Source organism: Primulina eburnea, chromosome 13 (genome assembly GCF_022965805.1).
Source record: "Primulina eburnea isolate SZY01 chromosome 13, ASM2296580v1, whole genome shotgun sequence".
Taxonomy (NCBI): Eukaryota; Viridiplantae; Streptophyta; class Magnoliopsida; order Lamiales; family Gesneriaceae; genus Primulina; species Primulina eburnea.
The window spans coordinates 5840758-5851464 of record NC_133113.1 but is presented as its reverse complement, the minus strand read 5'-3'; positions in this window follow the sequence as shown (position 1 = coordinate 5851464).

Here is a 10707-nt window from a genome sequence, read left to right as displayed (position 1 = left end):
CATTTTTGGGGCATATAGTATCTAGCAGTGGCATTGAGGTGGATCCAGCGAAGGTAGCAGCCGTTAAGGAATGGGTTGAGCCAAAGAACGCATCAGAAATCCGCAGCTTTTTGGGTTTAGTCGGTTACTACCGTAAGTTCATTAAGGGACTTTCGTCCATACCAGTGCCGCTCACTTCACTAACCAAGAAAAATGCTAAGTTTGTGTGGAGTGAGGAATGCCAGAAGAGCTTCGACACCTTGAAGCAAGCTCTTATTTCAGCGCCAGAGCTAGCTATGCCGACAGGGCAAGGTGAGTTTGTGCTTTATACCGATGCATCTAAGCTCGGATTAGGCGCAATGTTGATGCAGCAAGGTCGGGTCATAGCTTATGCTTACAGACAGTTAAAGGTGCACGAGAAGAACTACCCGACGCACGATCTTGAGTTAGCCGTCGTCGTCTTCGCACTGAAAATTTGGAGACACTATCTATACGGCGAGAAATGTCAGATCTTCACCGACCACAAGAGTCTCAAATACTTCTTCACGCAGAAAGAGTTGAATATGAGACAGAGACGGTGGTTAGAACTTATGAAAGAATATGATTGCGAGATTAGCTACCACCCGGGGAAAGCTAATGTTGTCGCGGACGCCTTGAGCAGAAAGGGGGCAGTTGTAGCTCAGTTGTCAGTGCAGAAACCCCTTCAATCTGAGATTCAGAATTTCGGTCTAGAGATTTACCGTGAGGGCAGAGCCCCTAGACTGTCTAATCTGACGGTCAAGTCTAATTTGCTAGATCGCATCCGGACAGGTCAGTCTTCAGATGAGCAGTTACAGAAATGGAGACTGAAAGACGAAGCCAAGGGCAGTGTGTTGTACACAGTTTCGGACGGCATGGTGAGATACAGAGGCAGAATGTGGGTGCCTAGTGTTGGTTCGATCAGACGGGATATTTTGACAGAGGCACACGCATCTCCGTATTCCATTCACCCAGGAGACACCAAGATGTACAAAGACCTACAGTTATTGTATTGGTGGCCAGGGATGAAGCGAGACATCCGCAGATTCGTATCAGAACGCCTCATTTGTCAGCAAGTAAAAGCTGAACACCAGAGACCAGCAGGGTTGGTTAAGTCACTCCCCATTCCCGAGTGGAAGTGGGAGAACATTACTATGGATTTTGTGGTCGGGTTGCCGAGGTCAGTCAGAGGATCGAATTCTATTTGGGTTATAGTAGACCGATTCACTAAGTCAGCGCATTTTCTACCAGTGAAGACGACTTTCTCCATGACGCAGTATGCGGAGCTTTACCTCAGGGAGATAGTTCGCTTACATGGATTTCCAGTATCAATTTTGTCCGACAGGGACCCAAAGTTTACGTCGTCCTTTTGGAAGAGCTTACATGCACCCATGGGGACGAAGTTGCTTTTCAGTACAGCTTTTCACCCGCAGACAGATGGCCAGTCTGAGCGAGTGATTCAGGTTTTAGAGGATTTGCTAAGGGCGTGCATGATTGAGTTTCAAGGAACTTGGGAGTCTAGACTACCTCTAGTGGAGTTCACATACAACAATAGCTTCCAATCATCTATTGGAATGGCTCCCTATGAGGCGTTGTATGGGAGGAAGTGCAGATCACCAGTTCATTGGGATGAGGTTGGTGAGAGAGCAGAGCTTGGGCCAGAAATAGTTCAGCAGACCGCAGACGTGGTGGTCAAGATTCGTGAGAGAATGAAGACTGCCCAAAGCCATCAAAAGAGCTATGCCGATAAGAGGAGGAGAGATCTCGAATTTGTCGTTGGTGATCACGTATTCGTCAAGATAGCACCTATGAAGGGTGTTATGAGATTTGGAAAACGAGGCAAACTGAGTCCGAGATTCATTGGGCCGTTCGAAATTTTGGACAGAGTTGGGACACTAGCCTATCGGTTTGCCCTTCCGCCGAATCTGGCCGGGGTGCACAATGTGTTCCATGTCTCGATGCTGAGAAAATATTTGGCTAATCCTTCTCATGTTCTGAGTTATGAGCCGCTACAGTTGACTCCAGACCTGTCTTATGAGGAAAAACCAGTCCAAATCCTAGACAGACAGGAGCGCAGGCTTCGGAACAAGACGACTAAGTTGGTCAAAGTTCAGTGGCTGAATCAATCAGTGGAGGAAGCCACTTGGGAGTCAGAGGCAGATATGAGACTTCGCTACCCGGAGTTGTTCGGTAAGACTTAATTTCGAGGACGAAATTTTTATAAGTGGGGGAGGAACTGTAGTGCCCAAATTTAATACACGTATAACCCATGCATTCATTTAATTATTTAATCATTTAAATTAATTTTAAATGAGTTTTAGCGATGCATGATTTATTTAAATGCATTATTCTAAATTATTTATGTTTATGTAATGCACGTTAAAATGTCTTTCGAGTTTCATGTTTCAGGCGATCATTCGAGGCGGGATGGAGGAAAAGACCCGGTGACGGTTTGTGGCAATTTAAGATGTGGTATTTTATTTTAAGTTGAGAATGAGGTGTTTTAAATAATTTATTAAGTTGTTAGTATTTTTAAAGCTTTAATAATGTATTGAGTGAATTAAAGTTTGAAACCTTTAAAATTAGTGTGTAGATATTTTAATTGTAGAGTTTGATTTAATTAATGTGTGTTAACTCTTATTAGTATTTTAAATAGTTTATTTAGCTAGAGTTTCTCCTAATTAAAACACACACACACACACTTTACACACACTCACACACACTTACACATTTTTACACACACTAACCACACACACTCACCTTAAGTTTCAGTTTTATTATTTTAAGGAGAGAAAACCTAGGGTTCTTACTCCTTCAAGCAGTCGCCCCCTTCCCTCTTCGATTCCCAGCAACTTTTCGTGTGTTTCCTTTGAAGATTTTAGCGCCAGAAAATCCATGTGTGACGTTCGTCGTTTGAGCGGAAAATGGTTTGAATGCGTTTGAAATACTTTTTAGATCTGAAATCTCGTAATTTGCTGTTCTGATGAAAACTGAGATTTTTCTGTCGGGATTTTGAGAAAACTTTCAACTACAAAATTGTAGAATTTTTCGATACCTTCGATTTGATATAAAATTCGAGATTTTTGGATGAAAATGGAGTGAGTTATGATGCTTTTCGTGAGACTGCTCAAACGGTGACTTTTACGAAAATTGTGTTTCTCTAAGTTTTTGTTGCCGGCTTCGTTGGAGATCGACGGACGATCGTTGTTGCACCTAGGTATGATCATTATGTTGTTGAGTCGATGTGTTGTACATCGTTTGGTGTCGATAGACACTCGAATGCATTAGAAGTCGTAGGAAAGAAATTTGCGTCAATTGCCACGTTTCGAATGGTATGTGTCCTAGGGTGATCGTCATCACTTTGGGGAATTGGTACGAATATGGTTTGGTGTCATAGCGTGCTAGGATGAGTCTCGGGGTGTCGTTTCATAGTCCGTGCAACCGGGTCTAGAAAGTTAAGAAAAGCATGTACAAGAATTTTCGTAAGTTCGCGATCACCGAGCCTACACGGACCCTTACACGGACCCTAGCACGGGGTCCGTGCCTTTGTTCTTCCGGAGTGCATTTTTTCCCAGAGTCTGCACGGACCCTGGCACGGGGTCCGTGTCCACCCTTTTCATGGAGTCTTCCACCCGAGTCTACACGGACCCCTACACGGGGGTAGGCACGGGGTCCGTGTTCCTTCTTTCTTCCAGGCATTTCCTTTGCAGTAGGTAGACGGACCTGTACACGGGCCCGGGGTTGGGGTCCGTGTACTCACGTTTTTGGGAAAGATTTGTAAGTATGTGCGGGGTTTGATGTCATGGTTTAGTGCAAGGGTTATCAAGGTCGTGTCATGGGAAATTTTAGAATGTCCTAAGTATGATTTCCACGTTTAAGTTATGCGAATTAAGTATGCAAATTTCATGTTAGTGTGTGCAGCAACGGCCCCGATCGAAGTCCAACGAATCCCTCAACGCCAAGTAAGTATGTTTGACGTGCAAAGCAAATATGTTTAAGTTTTTGAGGTATGTTAATTGACTTGTGACCAAATTATGAATGGGTTTGGAAGTCGGTGAACGTGGCCGATGACCTCTCCGCCCCGTTAAATTATGAACGGGTTAGATCGTGGTTGGAAACCGTTAAATTATGAATGGGGACCAACCAGCCCGTTAAATTATGAACGGGGATCTCATGTATGCGACAGTGGATACGTCCCTGTCAGCCCAGTACTGTGGTGTGTCTGATCAGGCGTTTATTATGTATGGGTCACTTGCTTTGAAACATCCTCTATGCAAAATGAAGTCAAATATGTTTTAGTATGCTCAAGTATGCAGTTATGATCATGAAAGTTTCACGTTATGGCACGTCTATATATGTATGCAAGTTCAAGTTATTATGTAAGCTCAAGTTTCAAATTATGTACGTTCTATTTTTAAGATGCATGCGATTTTATTATGTAGTACTCGTTATCCCAGTTTATACGTGTTGAGTCTTTAGACTCACTAGACTTGGTCGATGCAGGTGACTATGTTGAGGAGACAGGAGGTGATGACCAAGGGGCAGACTTGGGCTGAGTGGCAGGCTAGACCCGAGGACCGCAATATTTATGTTTTTATGCAAGTTTTAAATACTCTGATTTTTAAATATTTAGATGCGAAATATTTGGAGACAGTTTCTTTTAGAAAAATTTTATTGGTGACGGATGATTGTGAGATTTATTTTATGAATGTTGAGTGACGACCGTATGGATGTTTTTATTTAAGAAAATTTTTAATTTTTCCGCAAATTTTAAGTATGAGAAGTACGGTTCGTTACAATTCATCTATTATATTGTGTCAACAAAGCTTTAGAATTGTTCTCATACCATTATAAATAGAATGAAAATTATGTACAATTTATTTTTCGTGTATTTTTTTTTCTGAATGAATAATTTTTTCTTTTTGAAAAACTATTTTATTGAGAAATATTGACATTTATATGTCGCACAACCATGAAGTAGCAACATAATCATTATATAACACTTAATGTACACATACAATTCTTCAATTTCTTCTTCATCGTGCTTCGTTGAAATTTAAATCTGAATCATTCTTGATCTTAAAATTTTGCTTTAAATATGATTTAATATATATGTATATGTTTCATGTTACTTAGCTGGACCTAATTTCAAATATCTATAAAAAAATGTACTTGAATTATATCATACAGAAATTAGGACATAGTATGTAGGACTGAGCACTTGATAGCTAGTAGTAATGGTGCAACTCAAATCTTTTAAACCGCGCAACAGCTCAAGCACCACGGTTCGGTCGCTCAACCAAGTAGGGACAATTATTGCACCCAACAATCTTCCTCCTATAATTGCAGTCTTTGCAATCAATGGGAATCGAACCCGTGACCTTGGCTCTGATACCAATTGCAAGACTGAGCGTTTGTCGCTTTACCAAAAACTATAGCTAGTAGTAATTGTGCAACTCAAATCTGTTAAACTGCACAGTAGCTCAAGCATCACGGTTCGACCGCTCTATCAAACAGGGACAATTATCGCATTCAACATAGTAATACACAACATATTTTTTTTATTTAACATGTCTTTTTTTTCATCTACTATGTTTGTCGAAACTTTTTTGTTCAAAATTTGACGCATTTCGTAGACTATATATATGAAAAACAAAGAAATTATATAATTCACATAAACCATTTATTATTCTCTTCATAGAACAGAAGACCCAAAATACGTGGTTTGATTGGTGTACTCTCATACTTATTTTTATAGAAACAACAAGACACATCATATAATATCAGAAAAATCAATTACCGCCAACAATACTAACCAAAACGAATAAAAAAATCATAACACAAACAATCACGATAAGAAAAAAAATGATAACTCAAAGTTTAAAAATAATTTATTTAGTACAATAACAAAGAAATTGAATTATATACGAGCAATAAAAAGCATAAATCACTCTCAAATTAAATATTAACCCATATTATTTACAATTTCTATAAATTTTCCAATATTAAATAAAGAGAAGACGTCTTATTAATGCCATCGTTTTATAGATATTCATTCCACTTCTTTAAAAAACAGAAATGAAAAATTGTGCCTTGAAATCATAATAAAACCATTTAGAAAAGAAGCTGTAAAAATATAATACAAAGTCACACAATTTTTCTTAAACCATAGAAAAATATTAGACTATTGACAAAATATATGTAGCAACAACAAAACATGCGTTAACTTGTGATATAATTAAAATTTAGAATCATGCATAATCATTGAATTAGAACAAAATCGCATGCCAAAAATCTACTGGATATTATATATTTTAATAATTTATCCTTATTTGTCGTTTACCAGAGGACTCTTAGACCTACCAATTTTTGTAGTTCACCTATTATTTTCATAATAAATAATATTACAAAAATAATATAAACAAGAACATAAAAACTCAAATTAAAATGCCTTCTATCAATCTAAGTAAAAAAATTGATTAGATAATATAATAATGTCATAAAAAATTTAAATATTGATTTATAGACAGAAGTTTGGAAATATATTTGTCCCAATAAATAAAAAATTATTATCTCTTGATATTCTGAGACATAAGGTAAAAACGAAGAAATATTTCAATTTTTTAATATTTTCTAAGTCACTTTAAACTAAGTAATCTAAGCAAATAGAAAACATGCATTATGTGTTTAAAAAATAACAAAATATCTTAATAATAAAAAATTGAAAAATAACCATTTTTGTTGGATATTTGATTTTGTTTTCTCTTTTCTTTGTGCAAACAAACAAATAATAAAAACAATCCAAACACAATTACATGATCAATACAAATGACATATAACAATCAAACATGTTAACGCTAGGGTAAAAAAACTCCTCTCATTGCAAGAACAAAAAATGATCAAATAGAGCATATTATTTAGTAATATTTATTTAGCATCATTTATAAAAAAAATTGACTAAATAACTTAAAAACATTGTTTGAAATCTATTACAGAAAAATATTTCTCTCAATCGTATATTTCTATTGACACATGAGGAGTCTGAAAATATTTTTATTCTAAATGAGAGAGAAATTTTGTATTACCTTAATATTCATTAATACTTTATTTTTATTCAATCCGACTCATCTCTTTTGTCTTTGACGGCAATGTATAAATTTAAGTATTTAAAATTAAATTTAAAGTAAATTAAAATAATAGTTAGTTTGATTGAGTTAAATACACTATTAATGATCTTATTAAACTAAAATAAAAAATGACTTAAATAACACCATTAATATGACAAATTGTAATATAAAAAAATAAAGTGATTTTCTGTGAATTTGATAAAAAAATAAAGTGATTTTGTGTGAATTTGATGTCAATGTAATCACAATTCACATTCATATATAGATATTAGTATAGATTAGTATAGATAGATAGATTAATTTAATTTTAATTAATTTTAAATTTTAATTAATTAATTTTAATTTTATGAAATAGAAAATGAAAAAGAAAACATGTATTCAATTCATATATTTATATTAGTATAGATTAGATAGATTAGTATAGATTTTAATTAATTAATTTTAATTTTATGAAATAGAAAATGAAAAAGAAAATATGTATTAATGATTAATATGAAAATGTGTATTAATGATTAATATTAAATGAAAGTAAGGATATTTATGTAAATTCACAATTCAATTCATATATTTATATTAGTATAGATAGATAATTAATTTTAAATTTTAATTAATTAATTTTAATTTTATGAAATAGAAAATGAAAAAGAAAACATGTATTCAATTCATATATTTATATTAGTATAGATTAGATAGATTAGTATAGATTTTAATTAATTAATTTTAATTTTATGAAATAGAAAATGAAAAGAAAATATGTATTAATGATTAATATGAAAATGTGTATTAATGATTAATATTAAATGAAAGTAAGGATATTTATGTAAATTCATAATTAATTCATATATTTATATTAGTATAGATTATTATTCGGTCCGTCGGTCCCGATGAAGCGCCCGACCAACCGGCCGACAAGAGTGCCAGCCACTATTTTAATATTAAAAAATTATTTTAAATTTCAATACTAGTCCATTTTATAAATCCATCGTAGTCCCAATTAACATTTATTTATTTGTTTCATTACTTGTAATATTTCACACAAAAACTCGTACTTTTTCACTGATCTATTTTTTGAGATAGTTCTTCGACCCAACAAAACTCAACTCATTAAAAATATAACTTTTATATAAAAATATTATTTTCCAATGCAAAGATGATATCTTTTAATTAAGGTATGAAGAAATATTCTGTAATATATATTGATTCAAGAAAAAATTATTATTTTATTACATTAAACATATATCGTGTAATAGATGTTGATTTGAGTTAAAAGAATTGTTTTTTATATCAAAATTATTATTTTCACTACATGTATAGATTGGATAGACACGTCTCATAGATATAGCTCTGTGAGACTGTTGCATAAGTAAAACTATCAAATGCGTCGGTCCGCCAATCCAGAGGTTTGGAACAACACAACTCCTCCCGCCCCGCCACAACAATATTTGTAACATCTACCATTTTAAAAGCGCGAAAATATTTTTTTTATAGCTCTGTAGGACCGAGCACTTGCCGCTTTACCAAGAGTTATAGCTAGTAGTAATAGTGCAATTCAAATCATTTAAACCGCACAGCAACTCAAGCACCACGGTTTGATCGCTCTAGCAAGTAAGGACAATTATTGCACCCAACAATCTCCCTCCCAATAATTGCACTCCTTGCAATCAATGAGAATTGAACCCGTGACCTTGGCTCTAATACCAATTGTATGACCGAGTGCTTACCGATTTACCAAAAACTATAGCTAGTAGTAATGGTGCAATTCAAATCTTTTAGACTGCACAACAGCTCAAGCACCATGGTTCGATCGCTCTACCAAACAAGGACAATTATTGCACCCAACAAGCTCACATTTTTAAAATAAGCATTTGAATAATTTGCATGCATGCAGTCATACCGAAAAATCATTTAAAAATAATTGTAAGTAAATACCGATAAAATATCACGGAAAATAGCGAGTAATCCTAACATCCAACAGTGAAATCGACAATGTATAAAAATAATCACATCCTTTCAATATCATAAAATCATAATGTGCAGAAAAACATGAGGTCCTAGGGTCATGTCGCCCACCAGGTCTTCCTACTCAGAGTTCAGCACCTCCAGTCCCCTCGATATCGAACTCACCTGCATCACACACGCCTAGTGAGTCTATAGACTCAACACGCTTGTACCAGAAATAACAAGTACTTATACATGGCACACAACAGTGAAAAATACCATACTAAACATACCTTTCACGAGCTTTAAAAGCGTAACATAAACGTGTGGTGTAAAATCATGACGTGTCAAAACAGCTCATCGTTAATCATCAATCATCATTCATCATTCATCATTCATCATATCCTTTGGTGAATTCAGTTCATTAGAAGTGACTATCGTACATCATCATTTACGATGGATCCATCATACATAGAACCGCGGCACCCGGCGGCTGTCGAAAATCAGTGACAAGATTACCCATCTATTGTGCCTAGGCCTTATCATCATCATTTACATATATGTCTTATGCATTTACATATACTTTGATAGCTACAACTAATTCCCATCATTCAAAACATCATCATTTGCATCACTTATAAAAATCATGCACATATGCAATTTTTCTTAAATCCAAGCATGCAACGTATATTTTCTTAAAATCTTAAAAATCGTGATCATGATGCATAAACATTTAAAATATAATAAATTTGTGCTCAGGGCGCTGCCACGACCAAAATCTCACACCGGGTGCAAAATGATCATTCCCCTAGAAACCTAAAATTACCGTTTTACCCCTGGACCTCTAAAATTTGACCCGAAGCTCACAAAACTCCTTGAAACATCCCAAAACATATTTTAAAAGAATTCTTAGACGTAAACTCGAGCACAATACCAAACTTAATCGACTCATTTTAAAACTTGGACTGAAGTCTCGGTTTTAACCCGAATCTAACTGAAACTTAACCAAATTCTTCCTAACTCAAACCTCCATGACCAGCCTCTAACCCACTGATTTCAGACCACGTAGGACCTAGAAACAAGCCCCAAATGTTGTTGGAATTCTCCAGCATATGCGCACAAATTTTCACAGCTTGAACGACTTTATGATAAAAATCATATATCCCTCGTTTCTTATCAGAAAATTATGAATTTTCTATTGAATCGAAGATAACACAGTGTGATACAAATCATATGTTGAACACATTTTCAGAAAACCTACCTATAATTCGTAGAATTTGAAATAACAGAGGGTGACGGGTTTTGTGACACAAAAATTTCATAGCTTGCGCGGCTTTACGATAAAAATCATATACCCCTCGTTTCTTATCAGAAAATTACGGATTTATTATCGAATCGAAGGTAACGCAGAGTGATACAAATCATATGTTGAACACATTTTCAGAAAACCAACCTATAATTCTCAGAATCTGAAATAACAGAGGGTAATGGGATTTGTGACACAAAAATTTCACAGATTGCGCGGTTTTACGATAAAAATCATATCTCCCTCATTTCTCATCAAAAACACGTAGCCATGACAGCTCCTTGCACGAACAAGAACAACACCGTGAGTTTCATGCACAAGAAATTGATTCACATCAAA